This window comes from Oreochromis aureus, linkage group 3, assembly GCF_013358895.1.
Source record: "Oreochromis aureus strain Israel breed Guangdong linkage group 3, ZZ_aureus, whole genome shotgun sequence".
NCBI lineage: Eukaryota > Metazoa > Chordata > Actinopteri > Cichliformes > Cichlidae > Oreochromis > Oreochromis aureus.
In genome coordinates, this window is record NC_052944.1 from 95543721 (window position 1) to 95556820 (window position 13100).

Consider the following 13100-nt stretch of genomic DNA (forward strand, 5'->3'; position numbering starts at 1 on the left):
ATGCCAGCAGTCGGCTTGCCCGATTGCCGTGCTGGTAGTACTTTTGATTAGCAAAGCGTAGTTGTCCCTCCGCCTTATATGTTAGTAAATCATGCCTTTTGCCTCTGCTCTTTCAGTGAGTTCAAAGTCCCAGTGTCTTTAGTTACCTGATAGACTTTTTCTAATGTCTTAACTTTGTTTCCTAGTTCTATTTTTTCTGCTAATCTCTCTTTTTTCAGTCTTGATGAGACTGCTATATTATTACCTCTCAAATAACTTTTGGCACTCTCCCACAAGATTGAAGGGGACACCTCATTATTATCATTGAATTGAATATATTCAGTGAGACTCCTTTGAAGTTCTTGTCGGGTTGTTTCATTATTCAAGATAGATACATTGGCTCTCCAGTACTTAAAATGATTGTTTGGATTCATTCTTAATTTCAGACAAATCGGGGCGTGATCAGAGATAGTGACTGCCTCTATGTTACACTGACTAGCCCTATAGAGGTCCATCCTAGGCATTAAAAACATCCATCCATCCATCCATTCTCTTCCGCTTATCCTTTTCAGGGTCGCGGGGGGCGCTGGAGCCTATCCCAGCTGTCATAGGGCGAGAGGCGGGGTACGCCCTGGACAGGTCGCCAGTCTGTCGCAGGGCTAACACACAGGGACGGACAACCATTCGCACTCACATTCACTCGCACATTTACACCTAGTGACAATTTGGATTATCCAATTAACCTATCCCCACAAGCTGCATGTCTTTGGACGGTGGGAGGAAGCAGAAAATAAATAAAATCAAAGACTCAGCGGTCCTGTTGCTCTATTTTCACCTGTTTAGCAGGAGTGGGGCAGGCGGAGGTTTGTCCTGGTGCAGGTGTTTCACAGCCGTCATGTCAGTGGAAGAATCTGGGAGTTTCTCTGTGAATTTCACATTCCCGTGGCAGCGTAGCACACTCGGTGCTTGTGCGGAAGTTTAGGGGGTTTTTTCGCTGTAAAAAGAAGTTTTCTTCGAACAGCGGACACTAATGTTTTTGTCACTTTTTACGGAATGAAACTCAAAGTAAGGTCAGTACTTCCACGCTTTAAACGCTGCACGCTCATACTCTCTCCGCACTCGATATATTATCCATTGTTGATTTGCACACAGCTGTTGTCACGAACGTCGCACTTGCTTACGTCATTGTCATGAGACACTCTCGCAAAATGGTTTTAATAACGCAGTAACGCAGCGTGCTCACGGGAAAGTAACAGTAATCTAATTACCTTTTTTGAAACAGTAATCCCTTACTTTACTTGTTACTTGAAAAAAGTAATCGGATTACAGTAACGCATTACTGCCCATCTCTGGATATGACTGATTATAGATGAGGACCAAAGAAGGTTTTTACTGAGATTTGAACTGACTTAGCTTAGCCTGTGTTTTAGCCACATGCTAAACAAACACATGTTCAGAAACTAGAAGATGTTACCTTTCAGATGAAGTCTCACACATGAACTTTGCTCCTACAGTTCATCTGCTGAAGCTTTTACATTTGGGTGGAAATCAAATAAAAACCAAAACAGCCACAAACATCAGACATGCTAACACTGTAACATTATTGGATGGAGCCCACTGAGACTGAACCACCATCATGAGTCTGACCTCTGACCTTTGACCTGTATCTACAGCACTGACCTCTGACTTTCAGCTCCACTTGTTTCTTCATCAGCATGTTTCCCTCCCCTCTGTAGACGGTGCAGGTGTAGGTGGAGTTGTCTCCATCTGTGGGGTGTTTCAGGGTCAGACTGAGGTCTCCAGGTTCCAGTAAGTTTCTCTTCATCTTTGTTCGGTTCTTGTATTTATCGTCCTGTTCTTCAGGCTGGTCAGAGCTGTTCTCATATATGTGGACCTTCCGGTCGTTGTTGTCCTTCCACTCCACTTTAGCATCTTTAGGCAGCCAAACTGTGGCTTTGCAGATCAGCAGGACAGACTCCACCCCTGAATCCACCTCCACCCAGGGGACTGAGAGGACAACAAAGCACAACATGAACTGTAGTGAGGGTTACTAATGTTCTCCTTATGCCCTGTTACAGAGGACTTACTCCCCCCCACCCACACACACACACACACAAAAAAAAAACATATTAAGGATTGTACATTAGCATAAAACTGTTGTCAGAACCATAACCAATTTCACCAGAGAAACATACACACACATATTATGAAGAGAGAGAGATTATGCAAACGGCTACCAAACAGCCATCATAATTCATCAGACAATGAGAATAGGACAAATCAACAACTGACAATGACTAATTACTACTGTGCTTAACACAGTCCAAAAGATTCCGTAAGCTACATCAGTGTCTACCGTTTACTATCATAGCCAAGTAGCTAACAAACATAAACAGACGTTTTCACTATCCCTACTAATAATGTTATCTTGTTGTATCTCTGTTGTGGCCAGTGCTATCCTCTATGCTGTTGCATGCTGGGGCAGCAGGTTGAGGGTCACAGATGCCAACAGTCTAAATAAACTGATCCACAAGGCCAGAAATGTTGTGGGGATGGAGCTGGACTCTGTTAGGGTGGTGTTTGAGAGGCAGATGTTGTCCAAGATAAAGACAATCATGGATAATACCTCCCACCCAATCCATGACGTACTGGTCAGTCACAGGAGCACGTTCAGTGAGAGACTGAGATTACCAAAAAGCACCACTGAACGACACAGGAAATCATTCCTGCCTGTGGCCATCTCCCTGTACAACTCCTCCATCTAACACACTGTAAACACTGCAATAGTTACACCCTGTTTACACACGCTCTTTTCTACACTGCAATATTCTCGTCAGTTTTCTTGATATTTATTTATAATCACCTCTGTTAATCCTTGATATTTATAATTGAGTGATCTATATATATTAGTGCTATTTCTTTAATGTGTAAAATCTGTAACATAATGTGTTGTTTGGAGTTTAGTCTGTTACTGTTACTATTTTTACCAACTTCGTTGAGCAACTGTAACCCACATTATTTCCTTAGGGATTAATAAAGTATTCTGATTCTGATTGTTTCAGGATGACCTGCCATGATCCAATGACACATCTGCTTACCTGCATCTTTTGCTCGTTTCTCCTCCTCTTCTTTTCCTTTTTTTTCTAAAGTGGGCACCTGATGGCTTTGACCTTTTTTTGTCCATAGCCGTGTTTAATTTGACCTCCAGTATCAAGACCCATCCCCCAACCTGAGAATCACAACGTAAACTAACAGCCCTACATGTTATTGCGCAGACTCAGTTTGTATAGGGTTTTTTCTGCGATTTCGCACAACCCAGGAAAATTAATTGTGACATAATGGGCTTGGATTGACAATATTATTAATGAAATGTGCTCTATTTGGAAGCACCCCGCTCCCCTCCCCTTGTGTGTAAGACTTCAGCACAGCAGCAGCAGCCAGCAGGGGCACCGAGGGACTTCGGCTCACTGCCCGCATACATGGATGTGATAGAATACACGGAACACATCAATGCAAATTTCAAAGTTTATGTCCAGATGTCTGGTGCTTTTGCGTTTGTTTCTTCCTTTCCATTTCGCAAGCCGGTTATTTGAAGGCACTCCAGTCAGCCAGAGAGTCCCTCGCCGCCAACCCCACTCCTCCCTGTGTGGCAAGCCGCAGGCGCTAGAAAACAAATCGGTGCCTATGCAATGCAGCATGGGTGTGAGCAAAAAAAAAAAAAAAAAAAAAGCCCAGTTTTTAAGAATTTCTGTGAGCAAACTTTCTTTCATGATTTCTGGGACTAAAACTGGAACAGACTCCACCTCATTACTGATGTAGAGCTGGCATGGAAATATGTTAAATGGTGTTTTGATAAGAATTATAAATAAACATGCCTCCGTCATTAAATTTAGAGTAAACTACAGAAATAATGCTTAGTTTTGTCCTTAGATTTCCACAGGAATCATTAAAACTTCTAAAATTTAAAAAGGCCAAATCAGAGTTCTAGCTCTGCAAAAACATTAAACATCTTAATCATCCTAAAAAAATTCTGGAAAATAATAAAATCTTAATACAGTGATATAACCACCAAAATACCATATTTTGACTGATGTACTTTACTGAAAAATGTAATAATTTAAGTGCTTTTTACATTTTGTTTCTTAGGGGTCTTTATGTGAATCTTTACATCAGATTTCAAACAGCTTAATGAACAGGAGGCTCTCTGTAACCACTCAAACTCAGTCTGTGCTTCAAGCCTTCAGCTTTTCTCCTCTGAATGTCCTGGAGGTCCACAGGACCTCAAAACTGTTGGATCCCAATGATCTGCAGGACCAAATCAACTTGATCCTTATTTTCTTAAACTGGCTGCAGATTTTATAACAGAACCAGTAACTTGTATTGTTAGTTTTAGCTTTTGAACACTGAAATCCCTGAAATATGGAAATCTACCAATGTTCGCTCTTTGATGAAAAGAGGTGATGTTGATAACTACAGGCCCATATCTAAATACTGTGTTTAAGTTTACAAAAGCTTATTAGTGAACAACTCAAAGAATTTGGACAAATATTTAATTCTTTCCCAACATCAGGATTCAGTAAACAACACAGCACAATAACTGCTGCTGTTAAAGTGGTGAACGACATCATTAATATAATGGACTGAAAAAAAAATACTGAGCTGCTCTTTGTCTTGACTTGTCGGAGGCTTTTGACACAGTTGTCCTGCCATTTTAGTAAACAGACTAAACAATATTGGTGTAGCTGTAAATGCTGTGAGTTGGTTATAAAATTATTTGTCAGCTTGAACACAGTGTGTCCAAAGGTGTTCCCCAGGGCTCCATATTAGGACCACTGCTCTTCTGTGTATATAGATAAAAATGCTGCATTACATTTTTATTCAGATGAAGTGCAAAAACTTGAATTTCTACAGTCTGCCTTTGATATTGTTCAGTCTCATTTGACTCAAATTAAGTTGGTGTTAAATTCAGATAAATTCAAGCTCAAGTTATTCTCAAGTGCCAAAGAGTTGTTATCGACACTTCCTAAGATCAAAACCAGATAAGGGATTGAAAATAAAAAATAGTCACATCTTATAAATATCTAGGTATCATTATAGATCTGTCATGGTCCTGGGTCGGTGACCCAGATGTAGACCCTGACAAGATCATAATTTGTCATTTAAAGCTCACACTGAAAGGCTGCTGGATGATCATCTGTTGTCTCTGGAAAAATCTACAGAAGGAGTTTAAAGTCCATTTTACAGAAGTGAGAGAATGGCTCAGTTTGATTAGTGTGAATTTTGTTATTGTTGGTTTTATAATGACCGGTTATTTTATAGGATTCATGAATTCATGATTCATGTTTGTGTTCACTAGTCCGTGTGGAATATTGTATTTGCTTCTTTACTTGTCATGTATTGTATTTGTTGTAACTTATGCTGCCCTCTGCTGGTCACTCTTGGAAAAGAGACTTTAATCTCAGTGAGATATTTACGTGGACAAATAAAAAACACAAGCAGCCTCTGTGTCAGATCAATGCAGTGAAGCACACACACTGTTTAGTAAAGTCATGTTGTGGAGCTGTTTCACTGATCAATGACTGAGTCTGAAGGAGGTTTTCTGACTGACAGGAACAAACCTGGAAGTTTCTCTTCAGCTCTCTGTATCAGCTGTTTGTAACTCTCAACTCTTTCAGCTTCTGGAACAAGTTTGTGTGAGCCACAGTCAAGGAGCCACCAGAGGACACCTGCTAACCATCGGCATTATGGGTAGTGTAGTAGGAGACACTCACCTGACATCAAATAGTGCCGGAAATAAAATAAAAGACCTCCAGAAACCACAAGAAGAACCAGGAGAACCAGGAGAGCTTTGGCCCAGGATGGAAACTGTTCTGTGGAAAAATACAAGAACAACATCATCTTTGGACTCTGACCTCAATGTCCTGCACTGTATCCTGGTTTTTATCTACATGTCTGACCTTTGACCTGCAGCACTACTTTCTGCTTCTGGATGTCTTTGTCCCTGTAGATGGTGCAGATGTATCCTCCACTGTCTCTCTCTGTGGGGTATATCAGTGTCAGACTGAGGTCTCCAGTTCTCAGCAGGTCTTTGTTCATCTTTGTGCGACCACAGTAACGGTCGTCCTGGTTCTTAAATTGGTCAGTTCCATTTGAATACTCATGGACCATCATGATTTCTCTGTCAAATCTCGTCCACTCCACTGTGGTGTCCTCAGGCAGGTCAGGTATTGTTTTGCATGGCAGGATGACAGACTCTGATCCTTCAACGACCTCCAACTTAAGTTCTTGGTCTGAGAGGACAGTAAAGCAAAATAAGCAAAATTGCATCTGGAAAGTATTCCCAGTGCTTTACTTGTTCCACATTGTAGATTAGATTAGATAAAACTTTATTAATCCCTCGGGTGGGTTCCCCGGGAAATTCGGTTTTTATGCCAACATGGATTAGATTCATTTTCACTTCACATTTCTACACACACAATACCTGGGGATTCCCATGATGCATTCAGTTTTTCCTTTCCAGTCACCTTTCTCACTCACTATGTGTTAATAGACCTCTCTGCATTGAATCGTACTTCCTTCTCTCACCCCAACCGGGTCGCAGCAGATGGCCCCGCCCCTCCCTGAGCCTGGTTCTGCTGGAGGTTTCTTCCTGTTAAAAGGGAGTTTTTCCTTCCCACTGTCGCCAAAGTTCTTGCTCATAGGGGGTCATATGATTGTTGGGTTTTTCTCTGTATGTATTATTGTAGGGTCTACCTTACAATATAAAGCACCTTGAGGCGACTGTTGTTGTGATTTTGCGCTATATAAATAAAATTGAATTGAACAATACCCCGCAATGACAGGGTACTGCTTTAAATGACTGCAAATCTATTAAAAATAAAAAATGAGAATAACATGTAATCACAAACTTTGCTCAGTCCTTCAAGGAGGAGTGCTATCAAGGAGGTCTCTATACATTGGTGCATTCAAGAAACCTTTTAGTTCTTCCACTGTAAGTAGTAATATAGCCGTGGAATTTTTTTGCCCCCACCACCCCACGCATTCATGTGAGTGCATGTACGCGTGCGTGGCCCCCCTGTAGTAGGCGGCTTTGCTCGTTCATGTGAGTTCAGGGGTAGTATGACTAGGTGAGAATACGTGTTTTTAGAAGTATCACAAGAAAAAGTTTATTTCTAAAGGGATGAATATTATTATTAACTACTATGCTCTGTCTCTGTGAAATATCGTAAACTAGTTAAATTAAATCACCTATGTCTAAATAACAGCACGCTGAGACAAATGCGATCCTTAAAAACAGTTTAATTAAAACACATAATGGTTTCATTAAATTAAACTCAAATTAAACACTTATGAACTCACATGAACCCTGAACTCAAAAAAAAAAAAAAAAAGGAAAAGAAAAAAAGCCACAGCTATATTACTACTACTGTAAAATATCCCACAGCATGATGCTACCACCACCAGTGGTGTCTGGTTTTTCCAGACACGACACTTGGCATTCAGGCCAAAGAGTTCAATACTGGTTTCATAAGACCAGAGAATTCTTTCTCATGATCTGAGAGTCCTTCAGGGGCTTTTTGGCAAACGTGATTCAATGCATATTGTCTCAGACGTCTGCAGACAATTCTTTGGACTTCAAGGCTCGATTTGTGTTCTGACATGCACTGTCAACTATGGGACCTTATACAGACAGGTGTGTGCCTGTCCAAATCATGTCCAATCAACTGAATGTACCACAGGTGGACTCCAGTCAAGAAACATCTGACAGATTATCAGAGGGAACAAGATTCAACTGAGATTAATTTTTAGTGTCCCAGAAAAGGCTGTAAGTACTTATGTACATCTGTGGATTTTAGCTTTTTTAAAATACACCTGGACAAATTTTAAGCCAATGATTTTCTGTTTTCATTATGGGGATATTGTGCAGGTAGAATCTGGAGGTGAAAAACTGATTTCATCCATTTTGGAATAAGACTGTTACATAACAAAATGTGGAACAAATGAAGACCTGAAAGTATTTTCCAGATGCCCTGTAACTAAAGAAGCAGCAGTCACACTGATATTAATCATAGAATTGACCTGATCTGAGTCTGTTACTGACCTCTGACTGCTGCCAGTAAAAATAAATATCAATAATCAAGTCTTTAAAATCTCTATTCTGCATGAAAAATATCAGGATACATTGTGAGCCAAAACTGTGCCAGGTCTTCACAGTACTACTGTTAGTAATCACACTTAAGTAACAGTCATGTTGTGTTATTGTCTGTTCCTATTAGGCCTGTGAGCTGCTGGTTTTCCTGCACATGTAAGAACGTCTGTATCAAATCATCCAGATTTAGTAGATACACCAAAAATTGTACCAATAAGATTCTATTTTCTTCTTCTTTGGTGTTCATGTTTTGATGTTTCCAAAGTGGTTACGTCTAGAAAACATTCTCACTATTTTATCAGTTTTTTCAGAACTAGAAATATCTTTTCTGTTACTCTTTAGTTTGACCTCTGACCTTTGTAATCACAGGTGTTGGGTTTCTTACTTTTGACATGCAGCTGTATGTCTGTCAGTTTCAATTCATCTCTTTCATTGCCGATAGAGCAGGTGTAGTTGCCGCTATCAGTCAGTCGGGGGTTTCTCAGAGTGAGGCTGAAGTCTAACGTGTCCAGAGCATCAGGCCTCATTGATGTGCGCCCTCTGTAATGCTGGTGTTGCCCTTTCAGATCATCCGTTTCCTCTCGTCGTAGGTGGACAGATTTGGGGTTGAGATCACTGCGAGTCCACAGCACTGTGGGGTTTTCCGCAGGTATAAAACCTGAGTACTCGCAAGCCAACAGGACAGATGTTCCCCCCTCATACACCTCCACCAATGGAGCCAGGGCATGCTGGGAAACTGGAAGGAGACACAAGCACACACAACAAAAACATGTTTATGTATTTGCAGTGGATTTTTTCCTTGGGTTCATACAAAGTCGTTTCAGAAAGTTGCAGAATATGTAACGTCACTCTCAGCCATGTTTTATGAAAAGTATTCAAACACGGATTCTTCCTGTCCAACAAACACTGAAAGGACGTCAAAGATGTTAAAGAAAACTGATGGATGACTGAACAACACTGAGGTGAAAGGAGGAAACATCTCTTATTTATATCTACATTTGGTTGAGAAATGAACACAGATACAAGCAGATGTGAGCTCAAACACCTTCTTTTTATGAGACAGCAGTGCTAACAACTGCATCGCAGTCCCTCTGTTTTTAACAAGTAACCTCACCATGCAACAACATCAAATGAGGCAGAAACACACACACAGAGAAAACAAAGAGTTTATTAGTAAATAGACATCTCAGTGTTACAACACATAAAACTGTCACCAGTGACAATGTTACACACAACTGGCAACACAACCAATTTTCATCTGTATCATTGGGCAATTTTTCTTCTTCTGTTTTTGCCATAGTCATTAATCTTGTCAAACGTCACTACACTCTGGCAGGTTTGTGGTTCTATCAGTAAGAAACAGACGTCTGGAACACACAGATAGTTCGTCTTAAACAGATATGAACTCAACTGTAACCCTGTGACCGCCCTGCATGAAGCCCCAGAGGGGGTTATAAGGAATAAAGTCAAGTACAGTCAGTTTACATCCAGTAAACTCATGTTACAGACTTTATGTTGTCTAAAAGCACAAACAGCTGTGTCGTTGTGTTTGCATTCAAAGAGCGCTCTTACCGAGTACGAGGAGCAGGAGGGGCAGCAACATCTTCGTCTCCAGTTAAAGTCCTGATAACATAAACACGCAGCAGCTGATGCACTAAAGGTTTGGTGTTCTTACATTAGACAGAGAAACCCTGATAATTTCCTTTTGATCCTTCAAAATAAAATGTGTTTTATAGCAAATGACTTTCACTATTAAACTCAGAGGAGAAACAACATGCTGCCAGGATGTGTGGTGCTGCTTGAGTCATGTGTCATATTTTGAAGACATAACTTTGTTTGTTTCTTCAGGTTTTATGTATTAAAGTAAAAAACAAAAAAAACAGCAATCATCAGTGCTGAAAACAGAGTCATAAAAAGAATATATATGCATTGTGATTGAGCTAAAATTAAATCATACTATATTGACAATGAATCAGAATTTTCAAACAGAAAAATAAGTAATTATTTTGTAATAATTGTTCTATATTTTCAATCTCAGTGTTTGAGTGACTCATCAGGAAGTTAGACCGTGATCGTTTGGATGTGGTGAAAAGAGGAAAAGAACATAAGAGGAAAAGTGTTAGAAGTAAGAAGAGTGGGGTAAGAGTGAGAGGTGGAGGAAGGAGGGACAAGCCTGGACAACCGTATAAAAACACAGTGTCAGTATAGAACCTACGCATGTGTTAACCACACCTTACACCACAGGGCAGGGATCCTGCTGGAACACAGCTGGCTCCTTTAAATACAGAGGACTTACAGTGGTTTATAGTGGTGGTTACTCACCTCTGTATGGTCAGTCTGCTGACCTGTTTCTGTGTTTGCCTTCTTTGTCCTCTTTTCCTCCCAGGAGCCAGTTTTAGCCTGACTTACCTGCTGGGATTGTTGGACATAGAGACCGTGGATTTTCCCTTCTGAAAGACTTTTGAGTCCAGCCTGTAACTTCAGTTAAGACATTTTTTTTCTCAACCTAGATCAGGGGTCAGCAACCTTTAAGATCCAAAGAGCCATTTGGACCCGGTTTCCATGCAAAAGAAAACACTGGGAGCCGCAAATACTTTTTGACATCTAAAATGTGGATAACACTGTATATATTGTTTTGCTTATGTTGCTTATGAAATCCATGAAGTGCTACAGAGAAAATTAAATTTTATTTATGTAATTAACACATTTTGAACTCTTAAAAAAATATAACAAAAGGAAAGACACCAACCTGAACTAAAATGATCCATGTAGCAAACAAAAACTGTTTATATCACCTTTGGGCTTTTGGAGCCTTGACCTGACTTTTAAAAAATAATTGACAAAAAGCACTACGCTGCTAAAAAAATGAAAAATAGATATTTGCAAAATTCTGCCTAAATATGTATTTTACCTGGTTAATGTGTGTGGCGGGGCGTGGTCTGCAGCGCCGCTACAGGGGAGGCGGACGCACCTGAGCGGCACCCGCAATCACGCCTCGCTGCCTTTACGTCTGCGCTATCTGTGCTGTTGTGTTAGTCTGTGAGCTGAAAAGCTACAGCCGGCTGTATGCGTACAGCAACCGTGTGTGAAAAGTGGTCAATAAAGAGATGCTGAAAAGCGTGTTCATGCAAACATCGTCGGGTCTGCCGTGATGTGTTTACAATGAGACTTCTGGTCCCGAACCTCTGCGCACAGCATCTGCAAATCGGGGCTGTACGAAGTCACTTGCATCTTTACGCAGGACTGTAAGCTGTCATCTGTGAGGCGTGAGCGGTGTTTGTTTTTAACATAGTTCACGGTGGAGAATAGCTGCTGACACAATGTGGATCCGAAGATCCATAATTGGCCTACCTGGGGTTGAAAGTCTCAATAAATGCACCGCGTTTCAGCAGGTATGCCGGCTTCCGCGAGTGGGACTCTTATTTTGAGCGATGAAAAAAATAATAGAATATAATTTTATTTTTATATTTCAGTATCAAAATAATCTTCCAATTTAGAACTACAAGTTAAAAAAGAACTGACATAAATAAAATACACTTCAGCTACTTAAAAAAAATAATTTATTTTCCCAAACCACGTGGAGCCGCACTATAAGGACTAAAGAGCCGCAGGTTGCCGACCCCTGACCTAGAAACTGAATGTCTCTGTCCCGCTGCAGCCTCTTTTTAACTGTCTATGTGATGTTAAAGATTAGTTAACACTGAATTTTTTTACCCTACACAAAAATAAGACTGGAGTTATTGTATTTTGAATACATATCTGTGCTGTCCTTGCCCTGAGTCTCTTAGTTTCACCAGCTAGACAGCGAGATAACGATGCTCCAATAACCAGACTTATTTTCCTTTTTGTGCTGATTTATTGAAGAATGGCCTCTGACCATTGCCTTCTCTTTGACCATCGTAAAACTGAAAGTACAAAATACTGTATTAGCTAACTAACATTGTAAACTAGCTTGTTACACTCTTACTGCAAGCTAACAAGATGAAACTTTCAAATGTACAAATTATCGTACCATTTTTACAAAAACAAAAGATAATAATTATTTTATCCTCACTCCTACTTACAGACATATCTTGTCCAAGGCAACAACATTTTAAGGTCCGTATCAGCTTAAAATGATAACATTTCGGCATCACTTTCCGCCATCTTTGATTTCTTCTTCACGTTCTCATTTTTTCCCTTCCCAAAGTAACCAAACCCATATTACAAAGCAGCCACTAGAGGGAGCTCTAGGGCAGTTTACAACTATAATATCCAGTTTAAGTTATAAAAGGCAGAACATATCCCTTTGGATAAGTTAACTGATGCCCTCGGTCCTTCCAGCTTTTAGTTTCATCTCATATTATTTTCTATGTTCTGTATCACTTTGAGTTTGTTTCCTTCTTCTATTGTGAACATGACTGTGTTTGAGTCTTCAGATCAAGCTGTCCTTTGTTTCCTTTGTAAGGCACAGGTAAGCAGTAAGTGGCTGACTTAACCCAGAAGACGACGAAACCACTTATATCTGTTTTTATGAATTACATGATGATGTGTGTTAATGCAGGAGTAATGTTCCATAATTAAATGAAGAATTCATTTCGCCCTGATACCTTACTAATGCCTCATGGTGTGTATTTATCGTTGACATGCATGCATTTTCTTTTGATAGCCTCCAAAGCATTGTGGGAGCTGAAGTTTCACAATTCTGAGCATGTTCATTTAATAAATGTAATTTGCCCAAAAACAAACAAACTGAGAAGAAACATGTAAAACATGTAAATATGAAAACATGAATATAAGAATATAAATCTTTAGAAGTAGTTCAAATTATTCCGTTTCCTTGCAGTCAGTCAAACTAATCAATGACTGATGCACCCTAGTTTATTACTGATATCAAGTTTCACATAGATCAGTGCTTCTCAAACTTTTCACAATGAGCACCACCTCATAAAATATATGGCTCTTGAAGTATCACCCTTACGACCAACATTAT